General features: G+C 38.9%; 8 non-coding genes across 8 annotated transcripts; all 8 read right to left on the bottom strand.

Moving 5' to 3' along the window:
* Positions 1–2,137: 2,137 nt before the first annotated feature.
* Positions 2,138–2,209, bottom strand: TRNAC-GCA (transfer RNA cysteine (anticodon GCA)). The gene has a single exon. It is a non-coding gene; the product is annotated as a tRNA-Cys (tRNA).
* Positions 2,210–3,221: 1,012 nt separating this feature from the next.
* Positions 3,222–3,293, bottom strand: TRNAC-GCA (transfer RNA cysteine (anticodon GCA)). The gene has a single exon. It is a non-coding gene; the product is annotated as a tRNA-Cys (tRNA).
* A 2,449-nt stretch (positions 3,294–5,742) lies between these two features.
* On the bottom strand, positions 5,743–5,814 carry TRNAC-GCA (transfer RNA cysteine (anticodon GCA)). Its single transcript has one exon. It is a non-coding gene; the product is annotated as a tRNA-Cys (tRNA).
* Positions 5,815–6,826: 1,012 nt separating this feature from the next.
* TRNAC-GCA (transfer RNA cysteine (anticodon GCA)) lies at positions 6,827–6,898 on the bottom strand. The gene has a single exon. It is a non-coding gene; the product is annotated as a tRNA-Cys (tRNA).
* A 2,198-nt stretch (positions 6,899–9,096) lies between these two features.
* On the bottom strand, positions 9,097–9,168 carry TRNAC-GCA (transfer RNA cysteine (anticodon GCA)). Its single transcript has one exon. It is a non-coding gene; the product is annotated as a tRNA-Cys (tRNA).
* A 1,012-nt stretch (positions 9,169–10,180) lies between these two features.
* Positions 10,181–10,252, bottom strand: TRNAC-GCA (transfer RNA cysteine (anticodon GCA)). Its single transcript has one exon. It is a non-coding gene; the product is annotated as a tRNA-Cys (tRNA).
* Positions 10,253–17,762: 7,510 nt separating this feature from the next.
* TRNAC-GCA (transfer RNA cysteine (anticodon GCA)) lies at positions 17,763–17,834 on the bottom strand. The gene has a single exon. It is a non-coding gene; the product is annotated as a tRNA-Cys (tRNA).
* Positions 17,835–18,845: 1,011 nt separating this feature from the next.
* TRNAC-GCA (transfer RNA cysteine (anticodon GCA)) lies at positions 18,846–18,917 on the bottom strand. Its single transcript has one exon. It is a non-coding gene; the product is annotated as a tRNA-Cys (tRNA).
* Between the last annotated feature and the right edge of the window lie 968 nt (positions 18,918–19,885).

Below are 19,885 nucleotides of genomic sequence, written 5' to 3'. Positions count from 1 at the left end.
ACCGAATGGTCGCGCTGTGGCATCACGGATCTAGAATCGCTCTTTGAGGAAGGCCAGTTAAAATCACTTGACCGCCTGACCGCTGAATATGGGCTCCCCCCGGGCCAATTCCTCAGATATCGCCAGCTGGTTGATGGATACCGGCCCCATTTTAACCTCCGTACCGGCGAGCCAGACACGCATCCAGTAATACACGCTGTCCTGCATATGGGGGTGGGACGCCACTTAGTCACCTGGCTGTATAAATCCATCTGGGAACTCTCACACGCACCTCTGACGACCTTGCGGACAACATGGGAGGAGGACATAGGTCGCGCACTACATGACTCGGAGTGGGCCAAAGCGCTCGAGGCCCCTAAACGCGTCTCTAGGAACGCCCGCTTCAAGAACATTCAATACTATATCCTACACAGGGCGTACCTCACCCCAGCGCGATTACAGAAGTTCTATCCCTCCACACCATTCTTATGCCCCAGATGCTGCTCCCCTGCTGCAGTCTTTTGCCACATGTTCTGGAGCTGTCCAGACCTTCACCCCTTTTGGCAAGCGGTACACAACACACTGTCAGACCTGACAGGTCTCACTACACTATCCACCTGGGAATCTAGCGCATTAGGCATCTTCCATGTCCCTAAGCAAGCCCCAGTACATAGTCGCTTCGTGTCCTTGGTGCTCCTGCTGGCGAACAGATGCATAGCCATGCGCTGGCGATCCCCGGAAGGTCCCCCTATAGCAGCATGGACGGGAGCGGTCAGTAAATGGGCGGCGGCGGAAGAGGATGCTTTTAGAGAAGAAGAAGCCAGGGGTGCGCGTAAATTTCCCATATCCATGGAATGGGCCATGCTCCTCTACAGTTTTCGACAGTCCACGCGAGTGGATGACCCACCTACTCCTCCCCCCCCGCCCGAGAAGACCGTTGACGTCTGTCTGTTGTCCCCCTCCCTGGGGCAGGTTCCAGATACCCCCTGCATCCTGATAGAATTCCCACCATTCTGGAGTGCAGGCTGAATAGCTCCTTGGACCCGTACCCCCCCCCCGGTGCCCATCACCTGTATTTCGACCACACTAGCGCCCACATGCTTCCCCCCACAGTTTTGTCCCCCCCCGTTTTCTGGTAACACCATTATATGGACTGAACAGGCCCCGATCCAACGCCCTTTGAGACGGGACTTTATATTCCTGTTATCATTCACTGTCCTCCTGGCTATGTGGGCTCACTGTCTTCTGACCTGCAAACATAGTTGCATGATATGTACTGATTTCTGGAGGAAATGGATATTTGTACCTGTTGTATAAATAAAAAACACGTTGCACGCATGGCTGAATGTTGAGGCCACGTCAGCGGCTTATTTGCACTGTACCGTATACTCTGATGCAACAATAAAACAAATTAAAAAAAAATAATAATCATTTGAGGATTGGTTACCACAATCACGGAGATGATGATGAAGTATGATTGTTTTGGGCCAAATTATGGTGGCAAAACATTTCTACGTACCACTACAATTCGGTATTTGGAAGGTACACCCAAACACCCCTTTCGAATACCTTCCATTTAATACATCAGAAAAAGCCATTTTGCATTTGCAAATGGCCTGATTCTTCAGACCAGCCTTCTTGCAACTGCAATGATAGTTCGTACATCTTGCACGTAGGCAGAGCTTTTAAGGAGAAATTAAATAGTTCCTACGTTGCACAAAAATGAAGTGCTTCAAACAAACACATACTTTGCATGCACAGAGAAGAGGTGGAATATATGTAAGACTGAAGACACAGGTGAAATGAGAAATAGATTGACTGCTTCGCTGCCAAGTTTTATACGCCATTTCTTCAGTGCAATACAATAAAGCACCAAACAGTATAACAAAGTTGTCAATTGGTTTCATAGTCCATTCCCTTTGTTTAGTGCTGTGAAAGGAAGAGCCGAATTCCAAAATTGATCAATGATGTTTCAGAAATTTCCCAAAGGGAATAACAAGCCGAGTGTTAAAAACTGCATTTACTCACCGGTTTTGAGCAGGAAACACTGAAATGCTATTAAAGTGCAATATCCAAGGGAACACTGACTCTGTCAAAGATGATCCAAATGGAATTCATGAAAAGTCCCAATTACAAACAACAGAATCAAAATAGGGTGAGGGGACACCCGGATTTGAACTAGGGACCTCTTGATCTGCAGTCAAATGCTCTACCACTGAGCTATATCCCCAGCTTTTCAGTAAAGTCAGAACGACAAAATATCAGTACATCATGAAAGAGTGTGAGGATCATACTAAGTTGTGCCAGAAAGTACTACCTTGAAACTGTGGAACAGGAGAAGTAGTCCTTAATATTATTTATTAAAGGAAAACTGGATCATTTAAAAAACAGATTTATTTGTTTCATTGTTATTTTATTTGAATAGGCACTGGTACATAGGACCAATGCCTCTACATACAATGATTGTTTTGAAACATTTTTAAAGGGGAAGAGGTTTTTACGGGACACCTTATCATTTGAGGATTGGTTACCACAATCACGGAGATGATGATGAAGTATGATTGTTTTGGGCCAAATTATGGTGGAAAAACATTTCTACGTACCACTACAATTCGGTATTTGGAAGGTACACCCAAACACCCCTTTCGAATACCTTCCATTTAATACATCAGAAAAAGCCATTTTGCGTTTGCAAATGGCCTGATTCTTCAGACCAGCCTTCTTGCAACTGCAATGATAGTTCGTACATCTTGCACGTAGGCAGAGCTTTTAAGGAGAAATTAAATAGTTCCTACGTTGCACAAAAATGAAGTGCTTCAAACAAACACCTACTTTGCATGCACAGAGTAGAGGTGGAATATATGTAAGACTGAAGACACAGGTGAAATGAGAAATCGATTGACTGCTTCGCTGCCAAGTTTTATACGCCATTTCTTCAGTGCAATACAAGAAAGCACCAAACAGTATAACAAAGTTGTCAATTGGTTTCATAGTCCATTCCCTTTGTTTAGTGCTAGGAAAGGAAGAGCCGAATTCCAAAATTGATCAATGATGTGTCAGAAATTTCCCAAAGGGAATAACAAGCTGAGTGTTAAAAACTGCATTTACTCACAGGTTTTGCGCAGAAAACACTGAAATGCTATTAAAGTGCAATATCCAAGGGAACACTGACTCTGTTAAAGATGATCCAAGTGGAATTGATGAAAAATCCCAATTACAAACAACAGAATCAAAATAGGGTGAAGGGACACCCGGATTTGAACCAGGGACCTCTTGATCTGCAGTCAAATGCTCTACCACTGAGCTATATCCCCAGCTTTTTAGTAAAATCAGAATGATAAAATATGGTATACAACCTTTATAACGCAACTTTTACAACGCACTACCATTACAACGAAACTTTTACAACGCAAATACTATTACAACGCATGTATTTACAACGCATGTTTTTACAACGCAGGTACCTTTACAACGCATACCATTACAACGTAAGTATTCGTAAGTATATAATTATATTTAAAATGTTATATGTTTTTTTTTTTTTAAAGGGGTATTTTTAGGGTTCAGGGTCAGTTTTGGGTTTTTGGGTAAAGGGGTATTTTTAGGGTTCAGGGTCAGTTTTGGGTTTTTGGGTAAAGGGATATTTTTAGGGTTCAGGGTCAGTTTTGGCTTTTTGGGTAAAGGGGTATTTTTAGGGTTCAGGGTCAGTTTTAGGTTTTTGGGTAAAGGGTTTTTTTAGGGTTCAGGGTCAGTTTTAGGTTTTTGGGTAAAGGGGTATTTTTAGGGTTCAGGGTCAGTTTTAGGTTTTTGGGTAAAGGGGTATTTTTAGGGTTCAGGGTCAGTTTTGGGTTTTTGGGTAAAGGGTTATTTTTGTATGTATAGGCATTTATATAGCGCACTACTTACCCGTAGGGTCTCAAGGCGCTTTGACCGCTGCAAAACCCTTCCTGGCTTCCCTGAGAGATGGTCCCTTAATGGGTATCTCCAGGGTGAGACCAGGCATCCCCGGCGGTCTGGTGGGGCCGTTAGTGAAGATGAGGCAAGCTAATGCCCAGAGTTGCTGAGTGTGAACGCTGATCAGAGTGGGCACCGAGGCGAGAGAATTATCGAGTCCGCTGACCCTGGTCCAGAAACCTGCCACGCCGGGTATTGAACCCTGGTCCCTGGCTGATTTCTGCTCTCAGGTCTGCCGCCTCTAACCAGTGAGCCACACTACTTCACTCAATTTTTAGGGTTCAGGGTCAGTTTTGGGTTTTTGGGTAAAGGGGTATTTTTAGGGTTCAGGGTCAGTTTTAGGTTTTTGGGTAAAGGGGTATTTTTAGGGTTCAGGGTCAGTTTTGAGTTTTGGGGCAAAGGGGTATTTTTAGGGTTCAGGTTCAGTTTGGGGTTTTTGGGTAAAGGGGTATTTTTAGGGTTCAGGGTCAGTTTTGGGTTTTTGGGTAAAGGGGTATTTTTAGGGTTCAGGGTCAGTTTGGGGTTTTTGGGGTACAGGGGTACAGGGTAAAAATAAAGTAAAATTACATTTAAATTAAATTAATTAAATGACATTAAATTACATTACATTACATTAAATTATATTAATTTCAATTAATTTACAATTAAAAAATTAATATATACTTACCAATACTTACGTTGTAATGGTATGCGTTGTAAAGGTACCTGCGTTGTAAAAACATGCGTTGTAAATACATGCGTTGTAATAGTATTTGCGTTGTAAAAATTTCGTTGTAACGGTATGCGTTGTAAAAGTATGCGTTGTAACGTCATACATCCATAAAATATCAGTACATCATGAAAGAGTGTGAGGATCATACTAAGTTGTGCCAGAAAGTACAACCTTGAAACTGTGGAACAGGAGAAGTAGTCCTTCATTTTATTTATTAAAAGGAAAACTGGATCATTTAAAAAACAGATTTATTTGTTCCATTGTTATTTTATTTGAATAGGCAGTGGTACATAGGACCAATGCCTCTACATACAATGATTGTTTTGAAACATTCTTAAAGGGGAAGAGGTTTTTACGGGACACCTTATCATTTGAGGATTGGTTACCACAATCACGGAGATGGTGATGAAGTATGATTGTTTTGGGCCAAATTATGGTGGAAAAACATTTCTATGTACCACTACAATTCGGTATTTGGAAGGTACACCCAAACACCCCTTTCGAATACCTTCTATTTAATACATCAGAAAAAGCCATTTTGCGTTTGCAAATGGCCTGATTCTTCAGACCAGCCTTCTTGCAACTGCAATGATAGTTCGTACATCTTGCACGTAGGCAGAGCTTTTAAGGAGAAATTAAATAGTTCCTACGTTGCACAAAAATGAAGTGCTTCAAACAAACACCTACTTTGCATGCACAGAGCAGAGGTGGAATACATGTAAGACTGAAGACACAGGTGAAATGAGAAATAGATTGACTGCTTCGCTGCCAAGTTTTATACGCCATTTCTTCAGTGCAATAAAAGAAAGCACCAAACAGTATAACAAAGTTGTCAATTGGTTTCATAGTCCATTCCCTTTGTTTAGTGCTGTGAAAGGAAGAGCCGAATTCCAAAATTGATCAATGATGTTTCAGAAATTTCCCAAAGGGAATAACAAGCTGAGTGTTAAAAACTGCATTTACTCACAGGTTTTGCGCAGGAAACACTGAAATACTATTAAAGTGCAATATCCAAGGGAACACTGACTCTGTCAAAGATGATCCAAATGGAATTGATGAAAAGTCCCAATTACAAACAACAGAATCAAAATAGGGTGAGGGGACACCAGGATTTGAACCAGGGACCTCTTGATCTGCAGTCAAATGCTCTACCACTGAGCTATATCCCCAGCTTTGCAGTAAAATCAGAATGGCAAAATATCAGTACATCATGAAAGAGTGTGAGGATCATACTAAGTTGTGCCAGAAAGTACAACCTTGAAACTGTGGAACAGGAGAAGTAGTCCTTAATATTATTTATTAAAGGAAAACTGGATCATTTAAAAAACAGATTTATTTGTTTCATTGTTAGTTTATTTGAATAGGCAGTGGCACATAGGACCAATGCCTCTACATACAATGATTGTTTTGAAACATTCTTAAAGGGGAAGAAGTTTTTACGGGACACCATATCATTTGAGGATTGGTTACCACAATCACTGAGATGGTGATGAAGTATGATTGTTTTGGGCCAAGTTATGGTGGAAAAACATTTCTACGTACCACAACAATTCGGTATTTGGAAGGTACACCCAAACACCCTTTTCGAATACCTTCCATTTAATACATCAGAAAAAGCCATTTTGCGTTTGCAAATGGCCTGATTCTTCAGACCAGCCTTCTTACAACTGCAATGATAGTTCGTACATCTTGCACGTAGGCAGAGCTTTTAAGGAGAAATTAAATAGTTCCTACGTTGCACAAAAATGAAGTGCTTCAAACAAACACATACTTTGCATGCACAGAGAAGAGGTGGAATATATGTAAGACTGAAGACACAGGTGAAATGAGAAATAGATTGACTGCTTCTCTGCCAAGTTTTATACGCCATTTCTTCAGTGCAATACAAGAAAGCACCAAACAGTTTAACAAAGTTGTCATTTGGTTTCATAGTCCATTCCCTTTGTTTAGTGCTGTGAAAGGAAGAGCTGAATTCCAAAATTGATCAATGATGTTTCAGAAATTTCCCAAAGGGAATAACAAGCCGAGTGTTAAAAACTGCATTTACTCACAGGTTTTGAGCAGGAATCACTGAAATGCTATTAAAGTGCAATATCCAAGGGAACACTGACTCTGTCAAAGATGATCCAAATGGAATTGATGAAAAGTCCCAATTACAAACAACAGAATCAAAATAGGGTGAGGGGACACCCGGATTTGAACCAGGGACCTCTTGATCTGCAGTCAAATGCTCTACCACTGAGCTATATCCCCAGCTTTGCAGTAAAATCAGAATGGCAAAATATCAGTACATCATGAAAGAGTGTGAGGATCATACTAAGTTGTGCCAGAAAGTACAACCTTGAAACTGTGGAACAGGAGAAGTAGTCCTTAATATTATTTATTAAAGGAAAACTGGATCATTTAAAAAACAGATTTATTTGTTTCATTGTTAGTTTATTTGAATAGGCAGTGGCACATAGGACCAATGCCTCTACATACAATGATTGTTTTGAAACATTCTTAACCACTTGGATGCTAAGCCTATTTGCTCTTCTTCATGTAATTTCCATTGAAATCAATGGAAACTCCATGACGAGTTACCCTTGTCATTAGCACTGAAGGGGTTAAAGGGGAAGAAGTTTTTACGGGACACCTTATCATTTGAGGATTGGTTACCACAATCACTGAGATGGTGATGAAGTATGATTGTTTTGGGCCAAATTATGGTGGAAAAACATTTCTACGTACCACAACAATTCGGTATTTGGAAGGTACACCCAAACACCCTTTTCGAATACCTTCCATTTAATACATCAGAAAAAGCCATTTTGCGTTTGCAAATGGCCTGATTCTTCAGACCAGCCTTCTTACAACTGCAATGATAGTTCGTACATCTTGCACGTAGGCAGAGCTTTTAAGGAGAAATTAAATAGTTCCTACGTTGCACAAAAATGAAGTGCTTCAAACAAACACATACTTTGCATGCACAGAGAAGAGGTGGAATATATGTAAGACTGAAGACACAGGTGAAATGAGAAATAGATTGACTGCTTCGCTGCCAAGTTTTATACGCCATTTCTTCAGTGCAATACAAGAAAGCACCAAACAGTATAACAAAGTTGTCAATTGGTTTCATAGTCCATTCCCTTTGTTTAGTGCTGTGAAAGGAAGAGCCGAATTCCAAAATTGATCAATGATGTTTCAGAAATTTCGTAAAGGGAATACCAAGCCGAGTGTTAAAAACTGCATTTACTCACAGGTTTTGAGAAGCAAACACTGTAATGCCATTAAAGTGCAATATCCAAGGGAACACTGACTCTGTCAAAGATGATCCAAATGGAATTGATGGAAAGTCCCAATTACAAACAACAGAATCAAAATAGGGTGAGGGGACACCAGGATTTGAACTAGGGACCTCTTGATCTGCAGTCAAATGCTCTACCACTGAGCTATATCCCCAGCTTTACAGTCCAACCAGAATGACAAAATATCAGTACATCATGAAAGAGTGAGAGGATCATACTAAGTTGCTCCGGAAAGTACAACCTTGAAACTGTGGAACAGGAGAAGTAGTCCTTAATATTATTTATCAAAGGAAAACTGGATCATTTAAAAAACAGATATTTGTTTCATTGTTATTTTATTTGAATAGGCAGTGGTACATAGGACCAATGCCTCTACATACAATGATTGTTTTGAAACATTCTTAAAGGGGAAGAGGTTTTTACGGGACACCTTATCATTTGAGGATTGGTTACCACAATCACTGAGATGGTGATGAAGTATGATTGTTTTGGGCCAAATTATGGTGGAAAAACATTTCTACGTACCACTACAATTCGGTATTTGAAAGGTACACCCAAACACCCCTTTCGAATACCTTCCATTTAATACATCAGAAAAAGCCATTTTGCGTTTGCAAATGGCCTGATTCTTCAGACCAGCCTTCTTGCAACTGCAATGATAGTTCGTACATCTTGCACGTAGGCAGAGCTTTTAAGGAGAAATTAAATAGTTCCTACGTTGCACAAAAATGAAGTGCTTCAAACAAACACATACTTTGCATGCACAGAGAAGAGGTGGAATATATGTAAGACTGAAGACACAGGTGAAATGAGAAATAGATTGACTGCTTCGCTGCCAAGTTTTATACGCCATTTCTTCAGTGCAATACAAGAAAGCACCAAACAGTATAACAAAGTTGTCAATTGGTTTCATAGTCCATTCCCTTTGTTTAGTGCTGTGAAAGGAAGAGCCGAATTCCAAAATTGATCAATGATGTTTCAGAAATTTCGTAAAGGGAATACCAAGCCGAGTGTTAAAAACTGCATTTACTCACAGGTTTTGAGAAGCAAACACTGAAATGCTATTAAAGTGCAATATCCAAGGGAACACTGACTCTGTCAAAGATGATCCAAATAGAATTGATGAAAAGTCCCAAGTACAAACAACAGAATCAAAATAGGGTGAGAGGACACCCGGATTTGAACCAGGGACCTCTTGATCTGCAGTCAAATGCTCTACCACTGAGCTATATCCCCAGCATTTCAGTAAAATCAGAATGACAAAATATCAGTACATCATGAAAGAGTGTGAGGATTATACTAAGTTGTGCCAGAAAGTACAAACTTGAAACTGTGGAACAGGAGAAGTAGTCCTTAATATTATTTATTAAAGGAAAACTGGATCATTTAAAAAACAGATTTATTTGTTTCATTGTTATTTTATTTGAATAGGCAGTGGTACATAGGACCAATACCTCTACATACAATGATTGTTTTGAAACATTCTTAAAGGGGAAGAGGTTTTTACGGGACACCTTATCATTTGAGGATTGGTTACCACAATCACAGAGATGATGATGAAGTATGAGTGTTTTGGGCCAAATTATGGTGGAAAAACATTTCTACGTACCACTACAATTCGGTATTTGGAAGGTACAACCAAACACCTCTTTCGAATACCTTCCATTTAATACATCAGAAAAAGCCATTTTGCGTTTGCAAATGGCCTGATTCATCAGACCAGCCTTCTTGAAACTGCAATGATAGTTCGTACATCTTGCACGTAGGCAGAGCTTTTCAGGAGAAATTAAATAGTTCCTACGTTGCACAAAAATGAAGTGCTTCAAACAAACACATACTTTGCATGCACAGAGAAGAGGTGGAATATATGTAAGACTGAAGACACAGGTGAAATGAGAAATCGATTGACTGCTTCGCTGCCAAGTTTTATACGCCATTTCTTCAGTGCACTACAAGAAAGCACCAAACAGTATAACAAAGTTGTCAATTGGTTTCATAGTCCATTCCCTTTGTTTAGTGCTGTGAAAGGAAGAGCCGAATTCCAAAATTGATCAATGATGTTTCAGAAATTTCCCAAAGGGAATAACAAGCCGAGTGTTAAAAACTGCATTTACTCACAGGTTTTGAGCAGGAAACACTGAAATGCTATTAAAGTGCAATATCCAAGGGAACACTGACTCTGTCAAAGATGATCGAAATGGAATTGATGAAAAGTCCCAATTACAAACAACAGAATCAAAATAGGGTGAGGGGACACCCGGATTTGAACCAGGGACCTCTTGATCTGCAGTCAAATGCTCTACCACTGAGCTATATCCCCAGCTTTTCAGTAAAGTCAGAATGACAAAATATCAGTAAATCATGAAAGAGTGTGAGGCTCATACTAAGTTGTGCCAGAAAGTACAACCTTGAAACTGTGGAACAGGAGAAGTAGTCTTTAATATTATTTATTAAAGGAAAACTGGATCATTTAAAAAACAGATTTATTTGTTTCATTGTTATTTTATTTGAATAGGCAGTGGTACATAGGACCAATGCCTCTACATACAATTATTGTTTTGAAACATTCTTAAAGGGGAAGAGGTTTTTACGGGACACCTTATCATTTGAGGATTGGTTACCACAATCACAGAGATGATGATGAAGTATGATTGTTTTGGGCCAAATTATGGTGGAAAAACATTTCTACGTACCACTACAATTCGGTATTTGAAAGGTACACCCAAACACCCCTTTCGAATACCTTCCATTTAATACATCAGAAAAAGCCATTTTGCGTTTGCAAATGGCCTGATTCTTCAGACCAGCCTTCTTGCAACTGCAATGATAGTTCGTGCATCTTGCACGTAGGCAGAGCTTTTAAGGAGAAATTAAATAGTTCCTACGTTGCACAAAAATGAAGTGCTTCAAACAAACACATACTTTGCATGCACAGAGAAGAGGTGGAATATCTGTAAGACTGAAGACACAGGTGAAATGAGAAATAGATTGACTGCTTCGCTGCCAAGTTTTATATGCCATTTCTTCAGAGCAATACAAGAAAGCACCAAACAGTATAACAAAGTTGTCAATTGGTTTAATAGTCCATTCCCTTTGTTTAGTGCTGTGAAAGGAAGAGCCGAATTCCAAAATTGATCAATGATGTTTCAGAAATTTCCCAAAGGGAATACCAAGCCGAGTGTTAAAAACTGCATTTACTCACAGGTTTTGAGAAGCAAACACTGTAATGCCATTAAAGTGCAATATCCAAGGGAACACTGACTCTGTCAAAGATGATCCAAATGGAATTAATGGAAAGTCCCAATTACAAACAACAGAATCAAAATAGGGTGAGAGGACACCGGGATTTGAACCAGGGACCTCTTGATCTGCAGTCAAATGCTCTACCACTGAGCTATATCCCCAGCTTTAAAGTACAACCAGAATGACAAAATATCAGTACATCATGAAAGAGTGAGAGGATCATACTAAGTTGTTCCGGAAAGTACAACCTTGAAACTGTGGATGAGGAGAAGTAGTCCTTAATATTATTTATTAAAGGAAAACTGGATCATTTAAAAAACAGATATTTGTTTCATTGTTATTTTATTTGAATAGGCAGTGGTACATAGGACCAATGCCTCTACATACAATGATTGTTTTGAAACATTCTTAAAGGGGAAGAGGTTTTTACGGGACACCTTATCATTTGAGGATGGTTACCACAATCACTGAGATGGTGATGAAGTATGATTGTTTTGGGCCAAATTATGGTGGAAAAACATTTCTACGTACCACTACAATTCGGTATTTGGAAGGTACACACAAACACCCCTTTCGAATACCTTCCATTTAATGCATCAGAAAAAGCCATTTTGCGTTTGCAAATGGCCTGATTCTTCAGACCAGCCTTCTTGCAACTGCAATGATAGTTCGTACATCTTGCATGTAGGCAGAGCTTTTAAGGAAAAATTAAATAGTTCCTACGTTGCACAAAAATGAAGTGCTTCAAACAAACACATACTTTGCATGCACAGAGAAGAGGTGGAATATATGTAAGACTGAAGACACAGGTGAAATGAGAAATAGATTGACTGCTTCGCTGCCAAGTTTTATACGCCATTTCTTCAGTGCAATACAAGAAAGCACCAAACAGTATAACAAAGTTGTCAATTGGTTTAATAGTCCATTCCCTTTGTTTAGTGCTGTGAAAGGAAGAGCCGAATTCCAAAATTGATCAATGATGTTTCAGAAATTTCCCAAAGGGAATAACAAGCCCAGTGTTAAAAACTGCATTTACTCACAGGTTTTGAGCAGGAAACACTGAAATGCTATTAAAGTGCAATATCCAAGGGAACACTGACTCTGTTAAATATGATCCAAATGGAATTGATGAAAAGTCCCAATTACAAACAACAGAATCAAAATAGGGTGAGGGGACACCCGGATTTGAACCAGGGACCTCTTGATCTGCATTCAAATGCTCTACCACTGAGCTATATCCCCAGCTTTTCAGTAAAATCAGAATGACAAAATATCAGTACATCATGAAAGAGTGTGAGGCTCTTACTAAGTTGTGCCAGAAAGTACAACCTTGAAACTGTGGAGCAGGAGAAGTAGTCCTTAATATTATTTATTAAAGGAAAACTGGATCATTTAAAAAACAGATTTATTTGTTTCATTGTTATTTTATTTGAATAGGCAGTGGTACATAGGACCAATGCCTCTACATACAATGATTATTTTGAAACATTCTTAAAGTTGAAGAGGTTTTTATGGGACACCTTATCATTTGAGGATTGGTTACCACAATCACAGAGATGATGATGAAGTATGATTGTTTTGGGCCAAATTATGGTGGAAAAACATTTCTACGTACCACTACAATTCGGTATTTGGACGGTACACCCAAACACCCCTTTCGAATACCTTCCATTTAATACATCAGAAAAAGCCATTTTGCGTTTGCAAATGGCCTGATTCTTCAGACCAGCCTTCTTGCAACTGCAATGATAGTGCGTACATCTTGCACGTAGGAAGAGCTTTTAAGGAGAAATTAAATAGTTCCTACGTTGCACAAAAATGAAGTGCTTCAAACAAACACATACTTTGCATGCACAGAGAAGAGGTGGAATATATGTAAGACTGAAGACACAGGTGAAATGAGAAATAGATTGACTGCTTCGCTGCCAAGTTTTATACGCCATTTCTTCAGCGCAATACAAGAAAGCACCAAACAGTATAACGAAGTTGTCAATTGGTTTCATAGTCCATTCCCTTTGTTTAGTGCTGTGAAAGGAATAGCCGAATTCCAAAATTGATCAATGATGTTTCAGAAATTTCCCAAAGGGAATACCAAGCCGAGTGTTAAAAACTGCATTTACTCACAGGCTTTGAGCAGGAAACACTGAAATGCTTTTAAAGTGCAATATCCAAGGGAACACTAACTCTGTCAAAGATGATCCAAATGGAATTGATGGAAAGTCCCAATTACAAACAACAGAATCAAAATAGGGTGAGGGGACAGAAGGATTTGAACCAGGGACCTCTTGATCTGCAGTCAATTGCTCTACCACTGAGCTATATCCCCAGCTTTAAAGTGCAACCAGAATGACAAAATATCAGTACATCATGAAAGAGTGAGAGGATCATACTAAGTTGTTCCGGAAAGTACAACCTTGAAACTGTGGAACAGGAGAAGTAGTCCTTAATATTATTTATTAAAGGAAAACTGGATCATTTAAAAAACAGATATTTGTTTCATTGTTATTTTATTTGAATAGGCAGTGGTACATAGGACCAATGCCTCTACATACAATGATTGTTTTGAAACATTCTTAAAGGGGAAGAGGTTTTTACGGGACACCTTATCATTTGAGGATGGTTACCACAATCACTGAGATGGTGATGAAGTATGATTGTTTTGGGCCAAATTATGGTGGAAAAACATTTCTACGTACCACTACAATTCGGTATTTGGAAGGTACACACAAACACCCCTTTCGAATACCTTCCATTTAATGCATCAGAAAAAGCCATTTTGCGTTTGCAAATGGCCTGATTCTTCAGACCAGCCTTCTTGCAACTGCAATGATAGTTCGTACATCTTGCATGTAGGCAGAGCTTTTAAGGAAAAATTAAATAGTTCCTACGTTGCACAAAAATGAAGTGCTTCAAACAAACACATACTTTGCATTCACAGAGAAGAGGTGGAATATATGTAAGACTGAAGACACAGGTGAAATGAGAAATAGATTGGCTGCTTCGCTGCCAAGTTTTATATGCCATTTCTTCAGTGCAATACAAGAAAGCACCAAACAGTATAACAAAGTTGTCAATTGGTTTAATAGTCCATTCCCTTTGTTTAGTGCTGTGAAAGGAAGAGCCGAATTCCAAAATTGATCAATGATGTTTCAGAAATTTCCCAAAGGGAATAACAAGCCCAGTGTTAAAAACTGCGTTTACTCACAGGTTTTGAGCAGGAAACACTGAAATGCTATTAAAGTGCAATATCTAAGGGAACACTGACTCTGTCAAATATGATCCAAATGGAATTGATGAAAAGTCCCAATTACAAACAACAGAATCAAAATAGGGTGAGAGGACACCCGGATTTGAACCAGGGACCTCTTGATCTGCATTCAAATGCTCTACCACTGCGCTATATCCCCAGCTTTTCAGTAAAATCAGAATGACAAAATATCAGTACATCATGAAAGAGTGTGAGGCTCTCACTAAGATGTGCCAGAAAGTACAACCTTGAAACTGTGGAGCAGGAGAAGTAGTCCTTAATATTATTTATTAAAGGAAAACTGGATCATTTAAAAAACAGATTTATTTGTTTCATTGTTATTTTATTTGAATAGGCAGTGGTACATAGGACCAATGCCTCTACATACAATGATTGTTTTGAAACATTCTTAAAGTTGAAGAGGTTTTTATGGGACACCTTATCATTTGAGGATTGGTTACCACAATCACAGAGATGATGATGAAGTATGATTGTTTTGGGCCAAATTATGGTGGAAAAACATTTCTACGTACCACTACAATTCGGTATTTGGAAGGTACACCCAAACACCCCTTTCGAATACCTTCCATTTAATACATCAGAAAAAGCCATTTTGCGTTTGCAAATGGCCTGATTCTTCAGACCAGCCTTCTTGCAAGTGCAATGATAGTTCGTACATCTTGCACGTAGGCAGAGCTTTTAAGGAGAAATGAAATAGTTCCTACGTTGCACAAAAATGAAGTGCTTCGAACAAACACATACTTTGCATGCACAGAGAAGAGGTGGAATATATGTAAGACTGAAGACACAGGTGAAATGAGAAATAGATTGACTGTTTCGCTTCCAAGTTTTATATGCCATTTCTTCAGTGCAATACAAGAAAGCACCAAACAGTATAACAAAGTTGTCAATTGGTTTAATAGTCCATTCCCTTTGTTTAGTGCTGTGAAAGGAAGAGCCGAATTCCAAAATTGATCAATGATGTTTCAGAAATTTCCCAAAGGGAATACCAAGCCGAGTGTTAAAAACTGCATTTACTCACAGGTTTTGAGAAGCAAACACTGTAATGCCATTAAAGTGCAATATCCAAGGGAACACTGACTCTGTCAAAGATGATCCAAATGGAATTGATGGAAAGTCCCAATTACAAACAACAGAATCAAAATAGGGTGAGGGGACACCAGGATTTGAACCAGGGACCTCTTGATCTGCAGTCAAATGCTCTACCACTGAGCTATATCGCCAGCCTTTCAGTAAAATTAGAATGACAACATATCGGTATATCATGAAAGAGTGGAAGGATCATACTAAGTTGTGCCAGAATGTAACAACCTTGAAACTGTGGAACAGGAGAAGTAGTCCTTAATATTATTTATTAAAGGAAAACTGGATCATTTAAAAAACAGATTTATTTGTTTCATTGTTATTTTATTTGAATAGGCAGTGGTACATAGAACCAATCCCTCTACCTACAATGATTGTTTTGAAACATTCTTAAAGGGGAAGAGGTTTTTACGGGACACCTTATCATTTGAGGATTGGTTACCACAATCACAGAGATGATGATGAAGTATGATTGTTTTGGGCCAAATTATGGTGGAAAAACATTTCTACGTACCACTACAATTCGGTATTTGGAAGGTACACCCAAACACCCCTTTCGAATACCTTCCATTTAATACATCAGAAAAAGCCATTTTGCGTTTGCAAATAGCCTGATTCTTCAGACCAGCCTTCTTGCAACTGCAATGATAGTTCGTACATCTTGCACGTAGGCAGAGCTTTTAAGGAGAAATTAAATAGTTCCTACGTTGCACAAAAATGAAGTGCTTCAAACAAACACATACTTTGCATGCACAGAGAAGAGGTGGAATATATGTAAGACTGAAGACACAGGTGAAATGAGAAATAGATTGACTGCTTCACTGTCAAGTTTTATATGCCATTTCTTCAGTGCAATACAAGAAAGCACCAAACAGTATAACAAAGTTGTCAATTGGTTTAATAGTCCATTCCCTTTGTTTAGTGCTGTGAAAGGAAGAGCCGAATTCCAAAATTCATCAATGATGTTTCAGAAATTTCCCAAAGGGAATACCAAGCCGAGTGTTAAAAACTGCATTTACTCACAGGTTTTGAGCAGGAAACACTGAAATGCTATTAAAGTGCAATATCCAAGGGAACACTGACTCTGTTAAAGATGATCCAAATGGAATTGATGAAAAATCCCAATTACAAACAACAGAATCAAAATAGGGTGAGGGGACACCCAGATTTGAACCAGGGACCTCTTAACTGCAGTCAAATGCTCTACCACTCAGCTATATCCCCAGCTTTTTAGTAAAATCAGAATGACAAAATATCAGTACATCATGAAAGAGTGTGAGGATCATACTAAGTTGTGCCAGAAAGTACAACCTTGAAACTGTGGAACAGGAGAAGTAGTCCTTAATATTATTTATTAAAGGAAAACTGGATCATTTAAAAAACTGATTTATTTGTTTCATTGTTATTTTATTTGAATAGGCAGTGGTACATAGGACCAATGCCTCTACATACAATGATTGTTTTGAAACATTCTTAAAGGGGAAGAGGTTTTTACGGGACACCTTATCATTTGAGGATTGGTTACCACAATCACGGAGATGATGATGAAGTATGATTGTTTTGGGCCAAATTATGGTGGAAAAACATTTCTACGTACCACTACAATTCGGTATTTGGAAGGTACACCCAAACACCCCTTTCGAATACCTTCCATTTAATACATCAGAAAAAGCCATTTTGCGTTTGCAAATGGCCTGATTCTTCAGACCAGCCTTCTTGCAACTGCAATGATAGTTCGTACATCTTGCACGTAGGCAGAGCTTTTAAGGAGAAATTAAATAGTTCCTATGTTGCACAAAAATGAAGTGCTTCAAACAAACACATACTTTGCATGCACAGAGAAGAGGTGGAATATATGTAAGACTGAAGACACAGGTGAAATTAGAAATAGATTGACTGCTTTGCTGCCAAGTTTTATACGCCATTTCTTCAGTGCAATACAAGAAAGCACCAAACAGTATAACAAAGTTGTCAATTGGTTTCATAGTCCATTCCCTTTGTTTAGTGCTGTGAAAGGAAGAGCCAAATTCCAAAATTGATCAATGATGTTTCAGAAATTTCCCAAAGGGAATACCAAGCCGAGTGTTAAAAACTGCATTTACTCACAGGTTTTGAGAAGCAAACACTGTAATGCCATTAAAGTGCAATATCCAAGGGAACACTGACTCTGTTAAAGATGATCCAAATTGAATAGATGAAAAATCCCAATTACAAACAACAGAATCAAAATAGGGTGAGGGGACACCCGGATTTGAACCAGGGACATCTTGATCTGCAGTCAAATGCTCTACCACTGAGCTATATCCCCAGCTTTACAGTACAATCAGAATGACAAAATATCAGTACATCATGAAAGAGTGAGAGGATCATACTAAGTTGTTCAGGAAAGTACAACCTTGAAACTGTGGAACAGGAGAAGTAGTCCTTAATATTATTTATTAAAGGAAAACTGGATCATTTAAAAAACAGATATTTGTTTCATTGTTATTTTATTTGAATAGGCAGTGGTACATAGGACCAATGCCTCTACATACAATGATTGTTTTGAAACATTCTTAAAGGGGAAGAGGTTTTTACGGGACACCTTATCATTTGAGGATTGGTTACCACAATCACTGAGATGGTGATGAAGTATGATTGTTTTGGGCCAGATTATGGTGGAAAAAACATTTCTACGTACCACTACAATTCGGTATTTGGAAGGTACACCCAAACACCCCTTTCGAATACCTTCCATTTAATACATCAGAAAAAGCCATTTTGCGTTTGCAAATGGCCTGATTCTTCAGACCAGCCTTCTTGCAACTGCAATGATAGTTCGTACATCTTGCACGTAGGCAGAGCTTTTAAGGAGAAATTAAATAGTTCCTACGTTGCACAAAAATGAAGTGCTTCAAACAAACACATACTTTGCATGCACAGAGAAGAGGTGGAATATATGTAAGACTGAAGACACAGGTGAAATGAGAAATAGATTGACTGCTTCGCTGCCAAGTTTTATACGCCATTTCTTCAGTGCAATACAAGAAAGCACCAAACAGTATAACAAAGTTGTCAATTGGTTTCATAGTCCATTCCCTTTGTTTAGTGCTGTGAAAGGAAGAGCCGAATTCCGAAATTGATCAATGATGTTTCGGAAATTTCCCAAAGGGAATAACAAGCCGACTGTTAAAAACTGCATTCACTCACAGGTTTTGAGCAGGAAACACTGAAATGCTATTAAAGTGCAATATCCAAGGGAACACTGACTCTGTCAAAGATGATCCAAATAGAATTGATGAAAAGTCCCAATTACAAACAACAGAATCAAAATAGGGTGAGGGGACACCCGGATTTGAACCAGGGACCTCTTGATCTGCAGTCAAATGCTCTACCACTGAGCTATATCCCCAGCTTTTCAGGAAAATCAGAATGACAAAATATCAGTACATCATGAAAGAGTGTGAGGATCATGCTAAGTTGTGCCAGAAAGTACAACCTTGAAACTGTGGAACAGGAGAAGTAGTCCTTAATATTATTTATTAAAAGGAAAACTGGATCATTTAAAAAACAGATTTATTTGTTTCATTGTTATTTCATTTGAATAGGCCGTGGTACATAGGACCAATGCCTCTACATACAATGATTGTTTTGAAACATTCTTAAAGGGGAAGAGGTTTTTACGGGACACCTTATCATTTGAGGATTGGTTACCACAATCACTGACATGGTGATGAAGTATGATTGTTTTGGGCCAAATTATGGTGGAAAAACATTTCTACGTACCACTACAATTCGGTATTTGGAAGGTACACCCAAACACCCCTTTCGAATACCTTCTATTTAATACATCAGAAAAAGCCATTTTGCGTTTGCAAATGGCCTGATTCTTCAGACCAGCCTTCTTGCAACTACAATGATAGTTCGTACATCTTGCACGTAGGCAGAGCTTTTAAGGAGAAATTAAATAGTTCCTACGTTGCACAAAAATGAAGTGCTTCAAACAAACACATACTTTGCATGCACAGAGAAGAGATGGAATATATGTAAGACTGAAGACACAGGTGAAATGAGAAATAGTTGACTGATTCGCTGCCAAGTTGTATACGCCATTTCTGCAGTGCAATACAAGAAAGCACCAAACAGTATACCAAAGTTGTCATTTGGTTTCATAGTCCATTCCCTTTGTTTAGTGCTGTGAAAGGAAGAGCCGAATTCCAAAATTGATCAATGATGTTTCAGAAATTTCCCAAAGGGAATAACAAGCCGAGTGTTAAAAACTGCATTTAGTAAAGAACAAAAGAGTAGTCCCTAGCTGGCCTAAGGATTAGGCAGAGAAGGAGTGTTTCCTTGGTTAAAGGAATAATGAGGTGGGGAGTG

Source organism: Lissotriton helveticus, chromosome 1_2 (assembly GCF_964261635.1).
Source record: "Lissotriton helveticus chromosome 1_2, aLisHel1.1, whole genome shotgun sequence".
NCBI classification, from domain to species: Eukaryota; Metazoa; Chordata; class Amphibia; order Caudata; family Salamandridae; genus Lissotriton; species Lissotriton helveticus.
This window is presented reverse-complemented; position numbering and strand designations above follow the sequence as displayed.